Below are 20,544 nucleotides of genomic sequence, written 5' to 3' on the forward strand. Positions count from 1 at the left end.
GAAATTTATGGTGTCTAGTTGTCTAGTTTGTTGGCATACCATTGTTCATAGCAACCTCCTATGATCATTTTTATTTTTTCTGGGCCCTCGGTAATGACCCCTCCTCATTTCTGATTTTACTTATTTGCATCTTCTCTCTTTTCATCTTTGTCAATTTTATTAATCTTCTCAAAGAACCAACTTTTTATTTTATTGATTCTATTGCTTATTTTCTTGTTGTAGTTCTTGTTCTCTGTTTTATTTATTTCTGCTGTAATCTTTACTATTTCTGTCCTTCTGCTTGCTTTGGGATTAGTTTGCTGTTTTTTTCTCTAGTTTCTCCAGTTTTTCAGTTATGTCTTTCTTCCGTTTTAATGTAGGCCTTTAGGATTATAAATTTTCCTCCCAGCACTGCCTTCTCTGCATCCCATAAGTTTTGATATGTTGTGTTCTTGTTTTCATTTGTCTCCGGCTATTTATTGATTTCTCTTGAATTTTCCTCTTTCATCCACAGATTTTTTAAAGGCATGTTTTTAAACCTCCAGATGTTTGTGAAATATCCAATTCTCTGGTTGTTATTGATTTCCAGCTTCACTACGTTATTATCAGAGAAAATGCTTTATATGATTTCAGTCTTTTTAATTGTAATAAAAGCTGTTTTGTGCTGCTGCATGCGGTCTGTCCTGGAGAATTTTCCATGAGCACCTGGGGAGAATGTATAGCCTGCTATGTTGGGGTGCATGTTCTCTATGACTGTTAGGTCTAGTTGGTTTATTATATTATTTAGGTTATCTGTTTCCTTATTGATCCTCTATTTAGATGTTCTATCTATTAAGAGAGTGGTGTGTTGAAGTTTTCCACTGTTATCATAGAGAGTTTATTAGTCCTTTCAGTTTTGCCAGCATTTGCCTCATGTAAATTGGGGCAACTTAATTAGATGCATCAGTATTTATCTTTGCTATTTCTTCTTGGTGAATTGCCCCTTTTCTTAACATAAAGTGTCCTGTTTTGACTCATTTTTTTTTTTTTTTTTGCATTTAAAGTATTTTGTCTCACATTGGCAGGGCTACTCCATCTTTTTGTTGTTGTTGTTACTGTTTGTGTGGAATCTCATTTTTCATCTTTTCACTTTCAATCTATTTGTATCTTTGGGTCACAAATGAGTCTCTTGTAAACATCATAAAGATGGATCCTATTTCATATCCATTCTGCCAGTCTGTATCTTTTAATTGGGGAGTTTAATCCATTAACAATGTTATTGCTGTAAAGGCATTATTTACTTAATCCATTTTATCCTTTGGCTTTTATTTGTCAGTCTATTTCTCCCTGTCTTTTAATATTTTTAGGTACATTTACTAATATGTTTCATGTCTGAACCCTCCTCCAGGCCTCTGTCTCCTGTTTTTCCATCTCAGCTGGCAGAATTCCTTTTAGTTGTTCTTGTAGGGCAGGTCTTCTGTTAATGAACTCTTTCAGTTTCTGTTTATTAGTGAACATATTTATCTCCCCCTCATTTTTGAAGGAAAGCTTTGCTGGATATAGAATTCTCATCAGGCAATCTTTCTCTTTCATATCTTAAATATATCGTACCACTTCCAACTCACCTCCATGGTGTCTGATGTGAAGTCAGCACTTAGTCCTATTTTACATCTGTTGTATGTTGAAATGCTTTTCTCTTTCTGTTTTTAGAATTTTCTCCTTGTCTTTAGCATTTGACAGTCTGATTAGTATGCATCTTGGAGTGGATTTATTCAGATTTATTCTCTTTAGAATACATTGAGCTTCTTGGATTTCCATATTATGCTGTTTATGAGTTGGAAAATTTCAGCCATTATTTCCGCAAAACATCTTTGTGACCCTTTTCCCTTCTCTTCTCCTTCTGGGACACTTCTGATGTGTATGTTTGTGCACATGTGTTGTCAATCATTCCATTAAGACCCTGCTCAAATTTTTCCATTTTTTCTTCATTTGTTCTTTTGTCTTTTCTAGTTTGATTGCTTTGTCTCCTAATGTGCTGCTCCTTTCTTCTGCCTACTCAAATCTGCTGTGGTTTGTCTCTAGTATATTTTTAATTTCATCTGTCATGACTTTCATTTCCATAAGGTCTGTTATTTTTCTGTATTCTTTCAAATTCTTCTTTGTGCTGTGAAGCCAAGTAGCACCGTATTCAATCTTGGCCCTGCCACTCCTGCTGGCAGTAACCATGGACAGATCATAGAACATTTAGCAGCCTGGTCCCCTCCTCTGGAAGTTGGGCAGAATGGGGAGACGGCTCAAGATTATCTATATATCTGTATATCCATATGCTAAGACTCATTGCCCTGGCCCCTGCACCAGGGCAATGACTCTTTCTTGCCTCTGCCATCAGCAATATGAAGTTGCCAGTTCAGGCGGAGAAGCCATTTCAGCCAATGGTCCAGGAAGGAAACTGCTATTTCCTCATTTTGGTGTCTGTGATGGGGGCCACCTCCCTTCAACACTGGCCATTCTTAGTTGCAGGTCATGCCCTGATTGGTGCCAATCACATTCAAGGGACGCTTCCACCTGCACATTAATTGGCATGTGCATCTGTCCCTGAATCAGATAATAGGATTCTCAGTGTTCCTTGTAGGTAGGTGAATCTCAGACATTTGGTGAATCAGAGGGTTCCTTCTGAGACACAGCAGTTCAAGAAAGAAAATGAGGACCAAGCCTGGGAACTCTAGAGTCTCCAGCCACGTGCTGAGTGGTTGAGAAGGTAGATCATGGAGAGTGATGAAGTCTGAAAAGAAACTAATAAATAGGATGAAGTATTTTGAAAATAAATATGCAACTCTCATGATTTGTTGCAATCAGTGAAGGGAGTGTTAGAAGGAAGTTTATAGAAGTGTGGTAGGGGACTTGTTGGAGGAGGTGGCTTTGCTCTGGACTGGAAAGAGGTGATGGGAAGCAGGGATGGCTGCTCAGGTGACAGAACAGCAGGAGCTTTTGTCAAGAGGCACCTTGTTCTCTTGTTATCCTCTCTCATTCCCCATGCACAATCCAGACATGTTTCAAGGAACACAACACCCCATAGAAATTCACATAAATGGAGCTTCATGTCCGGGTGAGTGGGAAGTGATAGACAAGACTAGCCCAGCACCTCTTATGGGTTTGTCATGCTCCTGGGACCTCCCCTCTGCTCTCCACTCACCTCTGACACCACATTCATCAGGAACACCAGAGGGTCACACTTGTTAGAAAAGCCCATGTACCAATAAGAGCCCATTGCCTGCATATTTTGAAGAGGTGCCACAGCAGAGGGACTTCCTTTTCTGCCTTGAAGTGGACCTGGTGTTCTGGAAACCCATAGAACTGGAGACCTTGGTAAAACAGGTGGCAGCCTTTCTCTTGGGCTACTCTGATGTACCCTGCTAGCAGTTCCACATGAGAATACATTTGTTTCCACCAACTTTGCAGCGTTCAGTTGGAAAGAAAGATCTTCTATTATAGTGAGGTGATCTTGCAGGGCAGGTGGGCCACATGTCCCAGTTAACCAGGGGCTGCGTCTTGGCCATCTGAGAAGACCAAGCTATAAACCAATCGCTCCATGACAGGAAGAGAGCACCTGAATCTCCACTTCATCACTCACAACACTCCAAAGTGTCATCCCTGACTACCCCTGGAGGCACTGAGAACACCTGCCACCCTGCCTGAGTCTGATGGGCTTTGCCGTACAGGTCAAAAATGCCCATCCCACTGCCTAAGGAGCCAATGGCAAAGCAGGGGCTGTGATGTGCATGGACACATTTACCTGCTGCCAGGATGCCCCAGCAGGGCCAACCTGCATGAGGCTCTCAGTTCTCTGAACCAGCCCTGACCTGCCATCCACTCAGTGTGTCAGGAGAATCCAACTAGACCCAGGATGGGTGAGGTCATTGTAAATTGTAAAGGACTGTGCAAACAGGAGGAGAACACAAGGATCCCACAGTGATGAGGCCCAGGAATGGTCTTGCAAGAGGAGGGGAGAGCAGATATTAAAGCTGGCAGTGGCTGAGCAGGCCTCCCAGGACACAGAGGACTTCAGGTTGAAGCTGCGAGCTTCTGGGCAGTCTCCACTGGTCCTCAATGTTCTGGAAATTCAATTTCAGTCCCCACTCTTGTTGCATATGACCCTCACAAGGGAACTCAAATGTGCAAATATGAAAGGCATCCAGATCATGATTGGAGGACTCCATATAAATGTGAGGCCCCAGGTGTGAGTGGCCAACTCTATACCCAGGGCCCAGGAATCACCTTTGAAAGGGGCAAGTTCTGGACTTTCTCTGGATCCAAGTCCACTGGGTGTACCCCATGTGGAGTCAAAGGCCTTACAAATGGCCACAGCCTTTGTTAGGTCATCTGAGGAAGGTTTCCATAGGTATGTGTGCTAGCACCCTAACCTGGGCCTTGTCCAAGTCACATTTCATGGTCTGCTCTGCCAGGTGCTGGATGGACAGACAGGCTGGCTTTCAAACACACCAACCGGCAGGGGGCTATGGATACAAGTATTTCACATACCTGCCCTCAAGAACAGCCTGTTCCTCCTGTGTGACTTGGTGATGTGGAGACATCCTGACCATCTTTTATACTCTCTGGAGAGGAGGCCATTCTGTGTCCTCAGAAGAGCTCCTCTTCATACCTATGTCAGCATTTACCATGTTGATAATCCATCTATACTCCCACCCAGTGGTAAGCTCCAAGATGTCATGGATGATGCTCCAAGTCCTCTCCATGTTGCTGGACATGCAGAAAGTGTTCTGAAAATTTTAGTTGAATGACTGCATGAATGTGAGGCCACTAAAAGGAAAGAGGCTTATGTATGGTTCCCAGCATCACCTCTGAGCTGTTAGACATCAGGAAGTCCACTCCATTTATCTTAACTCAGGTGTGAGGAATATGTGACATTAAGGCTGTGAGGCCCATCTGGTTATGGCATATTCTGAACAACTACAGTGACAAGAAATCAGTTCTGGGCTTTCTAGCCAACATTGCCACCCTGGGAGGAGGCAGAGGGACATCATAGCACCCACACTGTGCACAGGAAGACATTGAGGCATGCGTCCTCACCTGTGGCTGATACTCAGGGATCCAGGCTTGGGTGGGGGTGGCCCACTGCTCACCAGGCTTCCTCCAGCTCTGGGATGCTGGGGCTGTGATGAGACAGCCTGGACCATGTCCCCTTGATCACCCTATACACCCCCAGCCTGCAGTGTCCTCAACCTTCCACATGATATTCTTTGTGTTCTTCTCATAACAGGCTCACTGTATGCTGCCTTCACCCTGTGTTCCAGCCCCACTGGAAACTTCTACACCCTGGGAATAGGCCAAGGCTTGGCCCATTTCAAAGCCACCCCCTTCCCAGCCTGCATTGCTCTCCCCCCACTTGCCCATCCATGTTGGGTTCATCTTCAATGCTGTGCCCAGAGAGCATCTCCTTGGGGTTTCTACAAAACTCATAGTTTGGGGTCATCTTGACCTAGGCTGTCCACAACTTTGACCCATTGGAGTGAAGTGGATCTCATTCTAATTGTAATGGGAAGCCACTGGAAGTTTCATGCCAGAAAGCAATCATATCTGTATTCCATTTAATTTCATCCTCTTCATGGTGCAGGCCTATAAATGAGACTAAGAAGGGGTCTTATTTTCCCTGGATTACACAGCCAGCACCTAGACCTGTGGTGTTGGTTTCCCATGTTAAGAAATACCCCTATGCTTTGGATGTTTGGATAGTTGTATGGTATCTGAAAAATCTCAATAAAAAGAAAAAAGAAAAAAAAAAAAAAGAAATACCCCTATGTTCCTTCCATTTCTGTTTTATTGCTAGCTACCATGACACCAGCCCATGGTTTCTACACTTATTATTTCACATACATTTGATGACCCAGGAAGTATATGGTAGAATGATCCTTTCTGTATATATGTGGGGAGATTGGGAAGATGCTGAGAGGACAGTAACAATGACCATGCCCTGGTCACAAAACTGATAAGAAGGATTAACCAGGTCTCAACTGAGCTGTCACCTCGTGCTGGGGCCCTGTCTGCACACAGGCCTTCCCAAGGAGCTGTTGGGAGGGAGGTGCCATGGAAACTGTCCAGTGAACAGGATGGGACATCAGGAGACCTGAGGGACTTATCTGTTGAGAGGTGTCAGTTAAGGGGATCCAAGGAGATGATCTCACTTCCTCAGAGGTACAGCCATCAGAACTTGGAACCCTGGTAACCAGGCACCTAGATTCCACAGTCTGCCCCCTACCCAGCTCACTTAATCAGAGATGCTCGAGAGAGCAACATGTTCTCTTGCTGTTTTGGTAGGTTCCTAGGCTCTGGCCTCAGCACACGTGAGAATGAGACCTGTTTCCATGGATGCAGACATTGGCTCAGCCCTCCTAGGCAGAGCCACTGTCCACTGGCCAGGAGGTTTTCAAGGGTATGTCATTTTGGCCCAACGTCAGACAATTCAGGAAACTCCAGCATTGTCATCCTCCCTGGGCAGCCCCACATCCCTCTTCCTGTCAGTGTGCAAGAGGCAAGAAAAGTGGGACCATCTGGGGCATCTGGGGCAGGATTTGGAAACCTGTTGGACCCTTTGTGTTCACACCTGAGGCCATGGGTGGCCGGCAGGAAGGCCAGTGGTGATGGTGGGACAACAGTCATTCAATACTGGCTCCAAAACTTGCCATCGCCATTCCAAGTGGGCTGGAGGTGCATGCAGACATCCATCTGTGCCTGATCTGGGAGAAAATCATAGCAAGGGGTGCTCCCCCTGTGGCAATGGCCAGGCAGCCTCCTGATACCTGCTGTGTGGCTGCTGGGTGCTGTGTTTGCAGGGCTCCAGGCAGGGGATCAGTGAGGAGCTGCTCGAAGGAGTCAGCTACACCGTATCTGTGTGCAAGGTACAGGGCCCTCCTGACCCCAACCCAGGCCAGTGGTGTGTGCAGGTGAGAGCAGATGCAGTGACTTATCCACCCCAGGGTCCTGAGGCAGCTGGGTCTGGTTGGAAAGCTCATATCTGACCGTGGTGCCTTCCCTGGACACCCTTCCATGGCTTGCCATCTGATTGGCCCAAAGTCTCACTGCAAACAGCATCTGGGCCTCCACTTCTCACCACCCCACCAGGTGGAAATTTGTTTTTCACACATTTGTAGTAGCATCTGAGAAGGGATGACAACATTGTTTTGACTCCACATTAAACCATAAACCACTTTGCACTTTGCTTTTTTATTGTCACTTCTCGAAACCAGCTGTCCCCTGGAGCAGTCCACTGGACTGTCCTTCCACACCATCTCCAAGCCTTATAGAACTTCATGCTCTCGAAGGTGGTTTGACTCAAAAGGAAAGGGGCTCACTCTATCACATCAGTTATGGTGCAAATTGTACGCTCATATAACACATTCCCTTGAACTTCCAGGCCAGGATCTGTGGCCTGAGTCACCTGCATCATATTCCAGGAGGGAGGCTGCATGGAGCAGTGGTTCAGCTTCTCTGTTCTCAGCTCTTGAAGGGATTCCTTCCTGGGGCCATTTCAGCAGTGCTGCAGTGAACATCTCCTGTGTGTCCTAATGGACTGCTCACCCTTCCTGCCTTCCAGGACAGAATCCCCAGAATGGGATGGCTGGTCACACACACACAGAGGAGATTTAATAGCTTGAGCCACTGAACTTCTGAAAAGCTGCAGTGGTTCAGTGGCCACCAACAGGCCCTGACTGTGTCTGCTTTCCTGCATCTGCCCAGCCCAGCTGTGGACGCTCTCTAGCATTTTGGCCAGTCTTGTGTCAGGGGGGCAAATGGAGTCAATTTGGTGATTTGATTTGCAACTGCCCCATGAGAGCTGGAGCCCATCCCATCATTGAGAGGCCATTTGAGTTTGCTGTTGTCTGAGGCTTCTCTTAAGGTCTCTGATCTGTGACAGACTTTTGCCCACCTGGATACTCCTGGCATTTGCCCCTTTGCTGGAGCAGGGATCACCATGGCTGCAGGTTTTCAGAACTCCCTTTAAAGCAAAAGACAGACAAGTAAGGGTGTTGCTTTGCAGTCAAAGGTGTTCTTATAATCCTGGCCTTCTGTGTGCGCTGCCTTTGCAGTGGGGAAGGAATGAGATCATGTCTGGGACAGACCCAACCTCCCACAGTATAGAGGGAAGATCCTGAAACCCAAGCATGAATGCCTCTGGCTTCTGACCTGCGGGACCCTGAGTTGCCCGTTGAGGTTTCCCATCTCCAAAATGGGGGTGGTTCCTGAGGACTCACTGGATAAAGCTCTTTCCAGGCAGTGATGCAGGGAGGTTCTACTGTGACTCAGCTCCCAGAGTGACAGAAAGGGTCCACACCTTCATTACTTGCTCACCCCAAGTCTTGGAGGGCCTGGGAGAGGCAGATCTGCACCCCCACCACCTCCCACTCCAAGGTTCCCAGTGTAACCACTGACCATCTGCTCCCCCTCTGCCCCATCCTAGCTTGCAAATGTGTCAGCCCTGAAGAGGGTGTGGAACAGCCCAGGGTGCACCTACAAGGAGGGGGCTTGGGAGAAGCTCATGAAGCTCCTGGTGCTGGCTGCTCAGGAGGGTGACTGAGCCTATGTGAACAGCTTGCTAGTAAATTACCAGGCCTTCCTCTCCATCAAAGAGGTCCTTGACCAGGAGTCCAAAAGGTGAGTGCCTGCCCCTCCTCCACCCCCTGATGGCCCTGCTACCCTTGAGTTGTATGTCTGGAGAAGGTCACTGCAGCATCTAGCCTCAGTTTTTTCCTCTGGAAAGTGGGGTGGTAGCAGGACCAACCTCCTGAGGTCACCAACAGGACTCAATGGGAAAGTGCTTCCCCATGCTAGGCCCACAGAAAGGATTGTCATGGGATGGGTTGTCAAGTTTAGGAATTTCCTCTCCATTTAAAGAAGTTGTGCCTCAAAGTGACCTTTGGAAACCTGTATTCCAATTCAAGGGAGGTTTGAGAACCCATTTATGTGGACACCGTCCTTGATGTAGCCTGGGCTGGGAATGCTGAGGCTGGCACAGGAGTCCCAGGCCCCACCAGTTATCTGGGAAGGTGCAGCTCAGGCCTCATTCACTTCTCAAATATACATGAAGAGACTACTATGTGCAGGCACTTTGTAAGGCACTTAGCCTACTTCATTACACAAAGTTGCAAAAGTGCCTGGACTCCTGGGCTTCCCTTCTAGTAGAGGGGTCAGACAGCAGCAACAGACATCATCATTAGGAGGTGCACCTAAAAAGTTACATGTGGCACCCTTATGTTGCCTCTAGATATGGAGATAACCACAGTTTTGGTGATGGGGATGGAGGAGGCCAGGAATGCTTGAAAAAGTGAGTGAGCTCTGGATGAGGAGAGGGGGCTCCTTTCTCACAACCCAGGATGGGGCGTGGGGGGCTGGGTTAGGAGCAACAGGGCAGAAGCCCCTCTTATGAGCAGAGGCCAGGGCTCCATCCCCTGCTTGAGAACCAGACTCACAGTGACCCATGGGATGGTTCCTGGGGCACTGGGTGCAGAGGGCACCCTAGGGCTCAGACCCCACCCCAGCCCCACCCCCAGCTCTGCTTGTCCCTCCAAGCCCCCACCAGCCACAGACCCAGATCAGAAGGTGTGGTGAGAATGCAGCTCACAAATCTGCCTTGGTGCTCAGTCCTACGAGCCTAGCTGCTGAGGGGCTGGGCTGTCCCATGCTGTTTGAGGGACAGTGACAGTGCATGAGGGTCCCTCACATGACTCACAGAATGAGGCATGACCTCAAGCCATGAACTCCAGACTGAGGGGCCACTAGGGCCCAAGGCAGGCTGAGGCAGGAGTACAGGCTCTGTTCCCTCATTGGGCAGAGATGCACAAAATTCCTACCGTGTGCCAGGACTGTGCCATTGGAAAGCAGACACAGCCCCTCCCTGTCCTCATGAAGGTTCCTTTCCAGGGGGAGGGGCCCAGGGGAGACAGATGGAGAAATCTGTCTTCTTGTCTGACCAAGGAGCCCCACCCAGGAGGGTGGTCATCAGAGGTCAGTGTGGCCGGAAGGGCTGTTCCCCTCACCCTGCTGCCCACCTGTCCACCCCCAGCTCCATCTCCTTCCTCCTGCTCACCTGCTTGGAAGAGCACCCCAAGGATTTCTGTCAGCTCCTGGACTATCCCTGCCTCAAGCAGCTGGTGAACTTTGCACAGGTTGCCCTGCCTGGGTCTACCCTGGAGAGATGTACTCATGTCCTCTTTTCTCAGTGCACCAGTTTGAATATATTGTGTCCCCGAAATGCCATTATCTTTGATGTAATCCTGTGTGGGCAGATGTTATCAGTGTTGATTAGATTGTAATTCTTTGAGTGTTTCCATGGAGATGCGCCCCACCCAGCTGTGGGTGATGACTCTGATTGGATAATTTCCATGGAGGTGTTGCTCCGCCCATTCAGGATGGGTCTAAGTAGATCAGTGGAGCCACATAAATGAGCTGATAGACAGAGGGAACTCAGTGCAGCTGTGAGTGATGTTTTGAAGAGGAGCTACAGCCAAGAGGGACACTTTGAAGAATGCACAGGAGCTGAGAGAGGAGCTGCAGATGATGAGACAGTTTGAAGACAACCGTTGAAAGCAGACTTTTGCTCTGGAGAAGCTGAGAGAGGAAAAACGCCCCAAGTGCAACTAAGAGTGACATTTTTGAGGAACTGCAGCCTAGAGAGGAACATCCTGGGAGAAAGTCATTTTGAAACCAGAACTTTGGAGCAGACGCCAGCCACGTGCCTTCCCAGCTAGCAGAGGTTTTCCGGACACCATTTGCTATCCTCCAGTGAAGGTACCCGATTACTGATGTGTTACCTTGGACACTTTATGGCCTTAAGACTGTAACTGTGTAACCAAATAAACCCCCTTTTATAAAAGCCAATCTGTCTCTGGTGTTTGCATTCCAGCAGCATTAGCAAACTAGAACAAGTAGGGAGGAACTTTTCTGGCATCTGCTGTCCCTGAACTGCCATTCTTTGACCTGCGGTCCAAGGATCTGGGTCCAAATCCCAGCTCCATCATTTTACAGCCTGGTGACCTCTCCACCCTCTCCTTCCCTCTGGTCCCAGGAACACCAGGTCGTACTGAGGATCCAGGACCTCCAGGTGGAATGCACCAATATCCACTTTTGGCTCCTGGATGAATTTAAGGCCTGGTTTGGGTCTGTGGACCAGCTCACTGAGGCCGAGAAGTAAGGCCAGGGCAAAAAGTGGGCAGAAGCTGGGGGCACCCTCCCTGCAAGCCAGGTCCAGAGAGCCTGTGGCAGTGGCTCTGGGTTCCCATCAGACTTGTGGCCTGGAGCTCCATTGGGCACCTGGACTCTTCCTTCTGATCAGACTCTGGGAGGGAGCCCTGGGCTGTGGCTTCTGGTATCCTCAGTCATCTGCCCTGTAGCTACCATCAGTCTTGTGAGCTGGAGCCCCTGGCTTTGTTGGCCAGCAACACACTCCAGGCCCCAAACCTCCCAGAAGCCTTAGGACACTGAGTGAGCCTGATTCGGGGAGGGGAAGTGTGGCTGCTTCATGGCTTAGTGTCCCTTTGGGCTAAGCATGGGCTCAGGGCATCAACTGTTTAGTTTTGGGTCCCCCTTCCACACCTAAGTAGCCCTGAGACAGTGTTGAGTCCACCATTGTTTTGGGTCTTGGTGTTCCTCAATGAAAATAGGAGATGCTGAAGGATCTCTCTGGTTGCTGGAGCCCAGAGGGCAATGGGAGCCTGAGGGTGTAGAATGTATACCTGGCTCCGGCCCCAGGTAAGCTGCCCTTCCATTCAGTCACCAGGAACCCAGTGCTGAGCCCAGCAGTAGCGGTGCCTCCCAGCCCAGTGCCCAGCTCCAGAGTGGCCTCAACCTCAGCAGTGGGGACACAGTTGCCTCACTCCCTGGACTCATGGTTGACACCTCCAAGCCTGATCTGGAGATCTGCATGGCCCTTGTCACTGAATACCCTGATGACCAGGAGAGGCAGGTGCCTTCTCACCCCTTCTCCTTGAAGGTCCTTCCCCTGCCCCCCACTTCGAGTGCCCATGTTCCCCTCTCCACACACACAAAAGGGGTCAAGGAGTCTCAACTCAGAAACAGAGCTTCTAGAATTCCTGTGGAGCCCGCTGTTAGCCAGAGGTGTCCTACAGGCTCCAAGGTTGCTTCTGATCTCACTGTCCCCGCACAGTTTGGGGAGTCAACCTCCCCATCATCCTTGGAATCATCCAGTGTCATTTCACCTTCTAGCGGCACTGCCTCCTCCTTGGCCTGCCCCCTGCCCAGGGCCCTCTGAGCACCCACAGACCCTCGGGCTTGCTGCCAATTTATAACAAGCTGGTTGACGAGTGCTGCATCGTCTGTGTCAGTGTGGCCGTGGATAATGGCAGTGTTTATGAGAGCATTGTGGTGAGCTGGACAGGCGGCCATTCCCAAGGGCCCCTCACTCATTCAGACAGTGGTGCACCTGGCCCACCACAGGAGCAGTCAGGAAGCCAGAGGTGAAGGAACAGGGGTCAGGGGGCAAGAGTGAGATCAGGAGGCCTCAGGGGCTGGGTTACAGCAGGCCCTGGGTAGAGCAGACCCAGGGAAGCCAGTTAGCACTTGCTGCTGCCACCCAAGCAGAGAGTAGGCGCTGCCGCCAGGCGGTGGACATGAGGGGACCAGATCCTGGGTAGATCTTCCAATCAAGCCACCTTGGCCCCCACCTGCACACAGGATGGCTGAGGTGCCATATTAAACACCTGCTCTGCTTTGCACTTGTCACCTGGAGTTTGGGAAGTTGTAACTAAGCTCTCACTTGTATGACCTTTTGTCTGAGCCCAGCCTGTGCCCAGGCATTCGGGCTGAGGCAGTTGGGGTGTGTCCCCTGAACCAGCATAGGCCTCAGGAGTGGTAGGCCTGTGGGTGTCTGGCTACCCCTCCTTGCTGACACCCAGGCCTGGACTAGATGTCTTTCTCAGAGTTCACTCATACTCTTATCCTGGGGTGGCCTGCTGAGGAGGGCAGATCCCGGGGGCTCTTGTAGATGATGGGGAAGGAATGATTGGAAAACACCACCCTCATTTCTTGGAGGTGTCCCAGGGGAGCAGAAGAAAGCAGTGGGGCCCCTGCACACCCAGGCCTGACTAGAGGCTCAGAGCCCTGTGCACCCTGGTGAGATGGCTCCAGAGGGACCCAGGCCACTGCTCTTGCAGGAGCTGGCTCCAGAGCCTACACCCTGATGGCCTGTCCCCCCAACATGTCCCAGCTGATGTGCCAAGACAGGGCACCAGCCTTTATCCACAAAGCCTTGGAGAAGCATAACCTCGAGGAAGAGAAACCAGAGGATTACGAGCTGGTGCAAATTGTTTCAACAAATAGAAGTAAGCCAGGGGGCTCTTTGAAGAAGTCCTCTGTGAGGGGTGCAGCCTCAGCACCCCAATGAAATCTCCTTGGACTGAGGGCATCTGCCCCAGAAAACCTGAGGAAAGGGTGGTGGTCAGCATCCTGGTGCCCTCGGTGCCTTCAGTGACTGCCCCCTGCCGGCTCCTTCTTCCGGTCATCGGTCCCCCCTGGGTGTGCCCAGGCAGTGGCAGTCCTAGGAGAAAGCCGACATCAGTGAGACCCAAGAGAAAGGCCTCTCTCCTTGGCCCAGTGGGCACAAAAGCAAGTTCATGATCTCCACTTGGAAAGCACCCTCTAGTCAGCGTGGGATCAGTTGTGCATCCCAAACCAACGGGGCTGTGGACACCAATTTCAAATATTAAAATCCATGTTTTATGATGAGAGAACAGAACAAAATCACTTGATCCCTTCAGAGGCTCCAGGAATCCAACTCAGTACTCACAGCAGTGACTCAGAGCCAGGCAGCCTGGGGTCCAGTCCATGGGGCAGTTACTCACATCCTCTTTGCCTGTTCCTCATCCCCAGTGGGAGAGGAAAACCCTCTGTGTGAGAGCACACAGTCTATCCATAAGGGGCAACTGTATTTTCTTTTTGGTGAGTTGGTCAAACCTTCTCAACCATTGGCCCAGGGAAACAGTTCTGACTCCCTGGAGATTGCTTTCCAAATCCTCTTTCATCTTCCTGCACCATTTTGGTAAGACAGGCAGGGTGGGTGGGACTCCATCTTTCAGAAAAGGAGGACGGAGGCCTAGAGAGGATGAGGACTTGGAGAAGGAGCCACACAATCGAGGCAGAAGCAGGGAGTCTCGCCCAGCCTTGTGTCCCAGCAGGCTCTAGGCCAGAGTGGACAGAGGGAGAAGAGGTTCAGAGAGGAAGTCAGTGCTGGCTCAAGTTCTCTGGGCTTGGAGGCCCCCTGGACCCCTGCTCAGGAGGCCTGGACTTAGCCTGCCCTTCTGGGGTCCTCAGTCGCCTTGTTCCAAGGAGACTCAGGAGAGATGTCTGCATTCTAGAAGGCTTCTTCCAGCCCCAAGATGCTATCAGGGAAGGCATCTAGGATTGGGAAATGGGGTGTCCAGGTGGGGGAACCTTTGACTGCTCTCACCCGAGGTGGACACTGGTAAAGTCAGAGTCCCCTTTAACAAGATTTGTTGGGTTCAGTGCTTCTTGACTTTTGACTTTGGGAGGGTGTCATTCAGAGGGTTCCTTGGTGGTCCTAGACCTGTCTCTTGCACAGGCCTGCCCTCATGGGGTGCACAAGGGGTGGAGTGGTTTGGGGTCCCTCATGAGCACAGCTGACCACCCCTGTTTCCCTCCTCACCAGAGGTGAAGATTCCAGACAGGGCCAATGCCTTTTATGTCATGGACCCTTCAGGCAATTATGATTTGCTCCTAAGAAAAGCTTCTCCATGGGGACCAAGGAGAAGAAGAGAGGCCTATCCGCCCTTCTGTGAAGGAAGAAGAAGGGATGCAGCTTCTAACTGGCCCTGATGCCTGCCGGCCTCAGGCTGACCTGTCCTGGGCATGGTGGTTGGCTGACTTAGCCATGCCAAGTGGGCATTTCCCTCCCAACCAGCCAACCAAGCCCTCCCTGCCCCAACTCAGTTTCAGCCCTGAACCTCTCCCCACTGGCATCCTCCTGCCCGTTGACAGCCTGACCTGGACTCCTGTGGACAGCTCACTGCCTTAGGGGGCACTGCACCCTCCTCAGGCCATGGGTCCCCACCCATAACCTTCCCAGGGGTTCCAGCACTGCCTCACCCCACTGCAGCATTCCTCAGGCAGCACCAAACATGGACCTCCCAGGAGTGGAGGCTTCTCTGCCTGCTCACTCCAGGCCCTCATCCCCAGGGACAGAGAGGCCATCTTCACCCACATGTATTCACCCATTGAGGGAGGAAGGGCCCAGCTGGGTGCCACGGACCTCAAATCTCAAGTCATGCACTGGCCATGCACCACTGCTTCCTGGGGTTTATGAAACCCCTGGGGAGGGAGGTAGTGGGAGGCATATTTAGGAGGATGGATGGATTATTGAATTTTTGTATAATGGGCAAAAGAAATGTACCCGTTGGAGAGGGGTAATATTTATTTTTTGTATATAGCAAGTATGGGCTTTAATACATTAAATCCTGTTTTCTTCCAGCTGGGGAGCTGAGATTTGGTTCTTTCATGTACTGTGTTGACATGAATGAGATACTGGCTCTCACCTGGTCACTCAAGTAAGAAGTCATGCAGGGCAGTCAGTTTATTGTCTGTGAGGGAACTGAGAAGGGCCAGGTAACCTTCTGTGGCTTCCTGAAGGAAACACACCATCCCCCTCTTCCCAGAGCAAATGCCAGAGCAAACGTGCATTTTGGAGTCAGTCACCTGGCCAGGAGCTGAGTCTGACCCTCTGAATTTCGTGGCACTAGAGGGTGAAGGACCTTCCAGAAGGCGCAGCCACCACCTTAGAAATGTGGGTATCTTCCAAAATACCATTTGCAAGGACCTCAGTTCCCACCAGGGTCCTTCCTAGGAGTGCAGCTACATGAAACTTGTGAGGAAAGCAAAACTACAGAGGCAGTAAAAAGATCCGAGGTTGTCACGGGTCTGGGGGTTGGGCAGGATGAACAGGTGGAGCCCAGGGCATTTTTAGGGAAGTGAAAGTGTTCTGGATGCTTCCGTATTGCTGAGCACCTGACATCATGCACCTGTCAAACCATAGAACTGTGCAGGCAAAGAGTGACCCTTAAGGTACACCATGGATTTCCGTTACTAAAACAGTATCCACACTGGTTTGCTAATACAAGATGTTAACGCCAGGAGAAACTGGGGATGGGGAAATGGTATACGGGATCTCTGTACTTTCTCTGCAGTTCTTGTTTTGGAGAGCTAAAAAAGCTGTATAAAGAAGTTTATTATTTAAAACACACTCAGAGAATTTCCTAGAGATTGAATTCCAGTCCTTTCATTTGATGGGGAACTTGAGGCTCACAGGGGCTAGGTGCTACTGGAGCTGGAAGGTGAATATTTTCTCTTGTGCAAACCTTGCTTCTGCCCCTTCTTTCCCCCTTCCCCTTGCTTCCTAGGAACAGTAGAGGAAGTGTTGAGGGCCCTGGCCATGCCTCAATGACTGAGGAGTATTTGCTTAATCAGAATGCACCTGCTGTGGGGCCTTCTGAGGGCCTGCTTTTGTACCAATCCCCTGCACACATGTGCCAAAGGGTCACCTTTACATTCCCAAGCACTGTAAATGAGTCTTGTGGTCTTGCATGGCTTGGCTCCAGGTCTTCTTGGTTCTCCTTCTATATAATCACCATTTAAGCTTTGGCAAGCTACGGAGTGCTACCTGGAGTCTAGCTGCTGCCCTGGACCACATCTCCTGTACGTAAACTTCCCTACATCACCATTTGTAGGACTAGTCCGTGTCTTCCACAGGTGTTCTTTTGGTTCCAGAGCAAGGGCGGTAAAGCCCTGGGAGCTGAGGCTGTGTTTCTGCAGCCGCACAGTAGCATATACATAGAATGAATAAATGAATGAGTGTATGAATGAATGAATGAATTTTAGAAGTAAGTGATCTTTATCTTTGCTTCCACAGAAATGGCTTTGATTATACAGTACTTCACCTGAGCATTCAATGGTCCTAAATAAGTGTTTAACTAAGAACACTATAATTCTGAGATGTGTTTGTTCTCAAAAGCTTCAAGCAGTGTATTTATATAGTTACTTCTGACTGTGTGAATAGCATTTGACTACTCTTACTGCCTCCGAGTGTACCTGAAGTTCTGTCAGATGTGTGAGAACTTCATGCACAGCCTTGAACTCTCACCTGTCTATTGGGCTGTCCTTATTACTACTGAGCTCTCTAGGCTCTCTCTGGAGATGAGCTCTGAGTGTCAGTGGAGGATGTGAGCTCTACCCTCTGCTGCTGGCCCTCCCAGGCATGCCCAGTGGTCCCCAGAGGGCAGGGCCCATTGGGGCTGGTGTCCTACCCCTTTCTGCTGGCCCACAGCCATTCTGTAGGATGGTTCTGCTGATGTGCGCAATCAGCCCTGAGCCCAGGATCCAACTGATGAACACCTTGGAGAGGCTCACCCCAGACCCAGCAGCACCTTGTAGAGAATGGAATGTGGTAAACCTTCAGGAACATTTTCCTGCAAATGGAAGGCCACCAAGGGCAGCACCTTTTCAGCAGGACACGGAGGCTCAGTAGGGAGCTCTGCAGTCTCCCAGACACAGGGCCACAGCCTACCCATCACGTCTCCCAGACTCATGAGCTTGTGGGAACTGTGTGCTGACTGCACCCACTGCACAGTACTGGGTGAAGACGAGCCCAACATGATGCAGAGAGCACTGAGCACAGTGAAGGATGAGTGTTGGTGGTGACAGACCTTGTTATTTGGGATCATTGGGATCGGGGGTTTCCTGTGTGATGAGAAATCTAGGGAAGGTGGAGGTGGTATTGTGGTTGCCACAGGGCTGTGTCTCTCCAACTGTCTGCAGCTTCCCTGGCCTACAGATAAGAAACTAAGGCTCCCAAAGGAGGTGGTGTTCTCAAGGTCACATGCTCAAGTCTTGTCACTCCAGATCATGCACGGGTAGAAACCACCAGGAAATACACAATAAACCAGGAAGTGGTCTTTTGAAATACACTTGCAGTATTGCCCACACTGCCCCTGTATCAAGCCACATGGGCGAACTTGATTCCTAAACTCATATATATAAAGAGTTGCAATGAGCAAGGGAGAATGTATTAGGCATCTCAAAGGTGCCTAATTCAATGAAGCCACAGCCCATGACAAAATCGTGCCAGGGCCTCAGAAGGTCATTGGCTTACTTTGGAGATTGACAGTTTCCTCAAAGAACTGGAAGGAAAAATGGTGCAGAGGTGATATATGAAAAAAATAAGCCTAGTTCCTAGGAAGGCTCCAGGAGGGACTCAATCCTCTTCATTGTCTTTCTTCCTTTCAGTAAAAATTCCAGGAAAATGAGATCTTACATCATTAAGATGAGGTCTGAAATGTTTGGAAGATGTTTGGGGGGAAAGTCTATCCTATGTCAGACTCTTCCACAAGGCCCCTGCTTACTTCCCCTTCGTGACCCAGAAACCTATGGATTTCCACTTGGGAAGACTGAGCCTCGAGGAATCATTGGAACTCTCAACATGTTTGAGCAATCCTTGGGTGTGGTCCTGTAAGTGTTAACTGGACAACCCTGGAGGCCTTATAGAAGGGAAATCTGTCTACCTGACCTGGTCATCTGAGTGTCTGCTCCTTAGGTGTCTCGACATGTGGCTCGGGTGGGAGACTTGAATGAAATGCAACAGCCCCCAAGCAGCAGATGGCCTGGCCATGAGAACTCATCGACTTAAGTTTCATTCTGCAGGGCTCACAGAGGCGTTTGCTCCATGGGAGACCAGCCCTTGGAAGGTGAGGGTGTGGAGCGTCCCCTCTAAGGAGGACAGAAAAAGAAGGGATCCTTGGTACCCAGGAGGGCCATTGGTGGAGACAAGTTAGGGTTCTTGATTCTTCTTGGTGGGGGTATTGATTGGAACAGGTCATGTCAGCTTGGGAAACCTAGTTTGGGGTGGGGATGGGCAAAGCAGAAAGCGTCAGAGGATGTCATGAACACACAACCAGGGGCGCTGGAGAAAATCCCAGGTTCAGGACAGAGCCATCCTCTGGGTGGGGACTTGCAGGAGTGTCTGTGGAAGCATGGCAGGCATCCCAGGCCTATGGTGAGCAGTTGAAATGGCCGGGAGCTGGGGAGCTGGGATTGCAGGCTGGGAGTAGCTAGAGGAAATCAGGCACCTGGCAGTGGGTCCATGATGTGCTGCTGCTCCTCCCCTCTGGAGCCTGGTGCAATCAACTCTCCACCAGACTCCAGACCAGAGTTGTATCAGGACCACTCACTCACTCTCTGTCCTCCTCTCCATCCACAGGCAGCATCCCTAGGTAGAATCAGTGGCCAAGGAGGCCAGGGACAAGCAGCAGAGAAGCCCTGATGGATCTCCTTGCAATCTCTGCAGAGCAAATGGAGACCTTGGAGGGGAGCACAAAGGATGACCATGTGGAGTCAAAGGGGGAGGAAAGGACAAGACTGACTCCGCCAGAGCAGGATGTCACTCCCAAGGAGGCAGGTCTCTGGGCTGGGTGCTGGAAGTGCAACGGGGATGCGGGTGCAGGATGAGAGTGGCTCACCAAGCGCTCAGAGGCCAGATGGCAGTGCCAAGATGCAGACACTGGGGAGATGCCACAGAGGAAGCATCCAGGCCTTGGCACAGGTTTTCATTGGAGCCAGGGATTAAGAGTTGGGGGAAGAGGCAGGAGGGGAGGGGAGGGGTGATGAGGTTGCCAAGGAAACCCATGGGGCTTTGAGCTGACCAGGGACACCTGCGAGTGCCCACCAGGGAGCCGAGGAACCCTTCGTGTTGCAGCGCACCTGGCTCACCTGGCACCTGTCGCCCGCCGGGACGGGGGTGCCCGGGGCAGTCGCGGTGCTGGATCAACTGCCCGTGCCCCGCCCGCCCCCTTCCAGGCCGCCCACCCCTAGCTGGTGGGCAGTGCCGCCACCCGGAGACCACTGGAAGCTTTCCCTGCGGCCCACGCCCACCTGACCTGGAGACAAACGCACTGGGCGCTCCACAGCCCAGTTCAGGGACCCGGGCAGCAACTGCGGTCCGAGGCCCGGGGCTTCCCTCTGCAGGCTGGAAATCCGAGTGTCCGCGACATTTCAGCTCCGGGGACACACCCGCTCCTGATTTCAGCCTAGGGACATGGGGCTGTGAGACAAGCCCAAGGATGGGCATCCACAGAGAATCCTCCCATTCTTCTGGGGGCTCGATATAGCGGTAAGTTCATCGGTTGGATTTGCTTCACTCATGGATTTTTTTTCCTGGTTCATCTAAAAATAAACATTATAGGCTTCTTTCTTGCCTCCTCTTACAGTGCACAGAAAAGTTGTCCTTTTCTGGAGGATTTACTTAAGACTGTGGTTCCTCTAGGTGTAGGATTAGAGACCTGCCTGGGATAAAGCCTCGAAGTCAAGGGACTAAACTGTATTCGTTGGGTGCTATCCTCGGCGTTTTGGCGATGAAATTAAAGCTGTATGTTCTTTAATTCATGAGCAACAGGAAATTTCCTTAAACTTTATCCTTCACTACTGTGATTTTATAAATTTCCTTGCATGTATTCAGATATGTGGTGTAACCTTTTGATTCATTTATTTACTTGTTTTTGC

The sequence above is a fragment of the Choloepus didactylus genome, chromosome 6 (genome assembly GCF_015220235.1).
Source record: "Choloepus didactylus isolate mChoDid1 chromosome 6, mChoDid1.pri, whole genome shotgun sequence".
Lineage (NCBI taxonomy): Eukaryota > Metazoa > Chordata > Mammalia > Pilosa > Megalonychidae > Choloepus > Choloepus didactylus.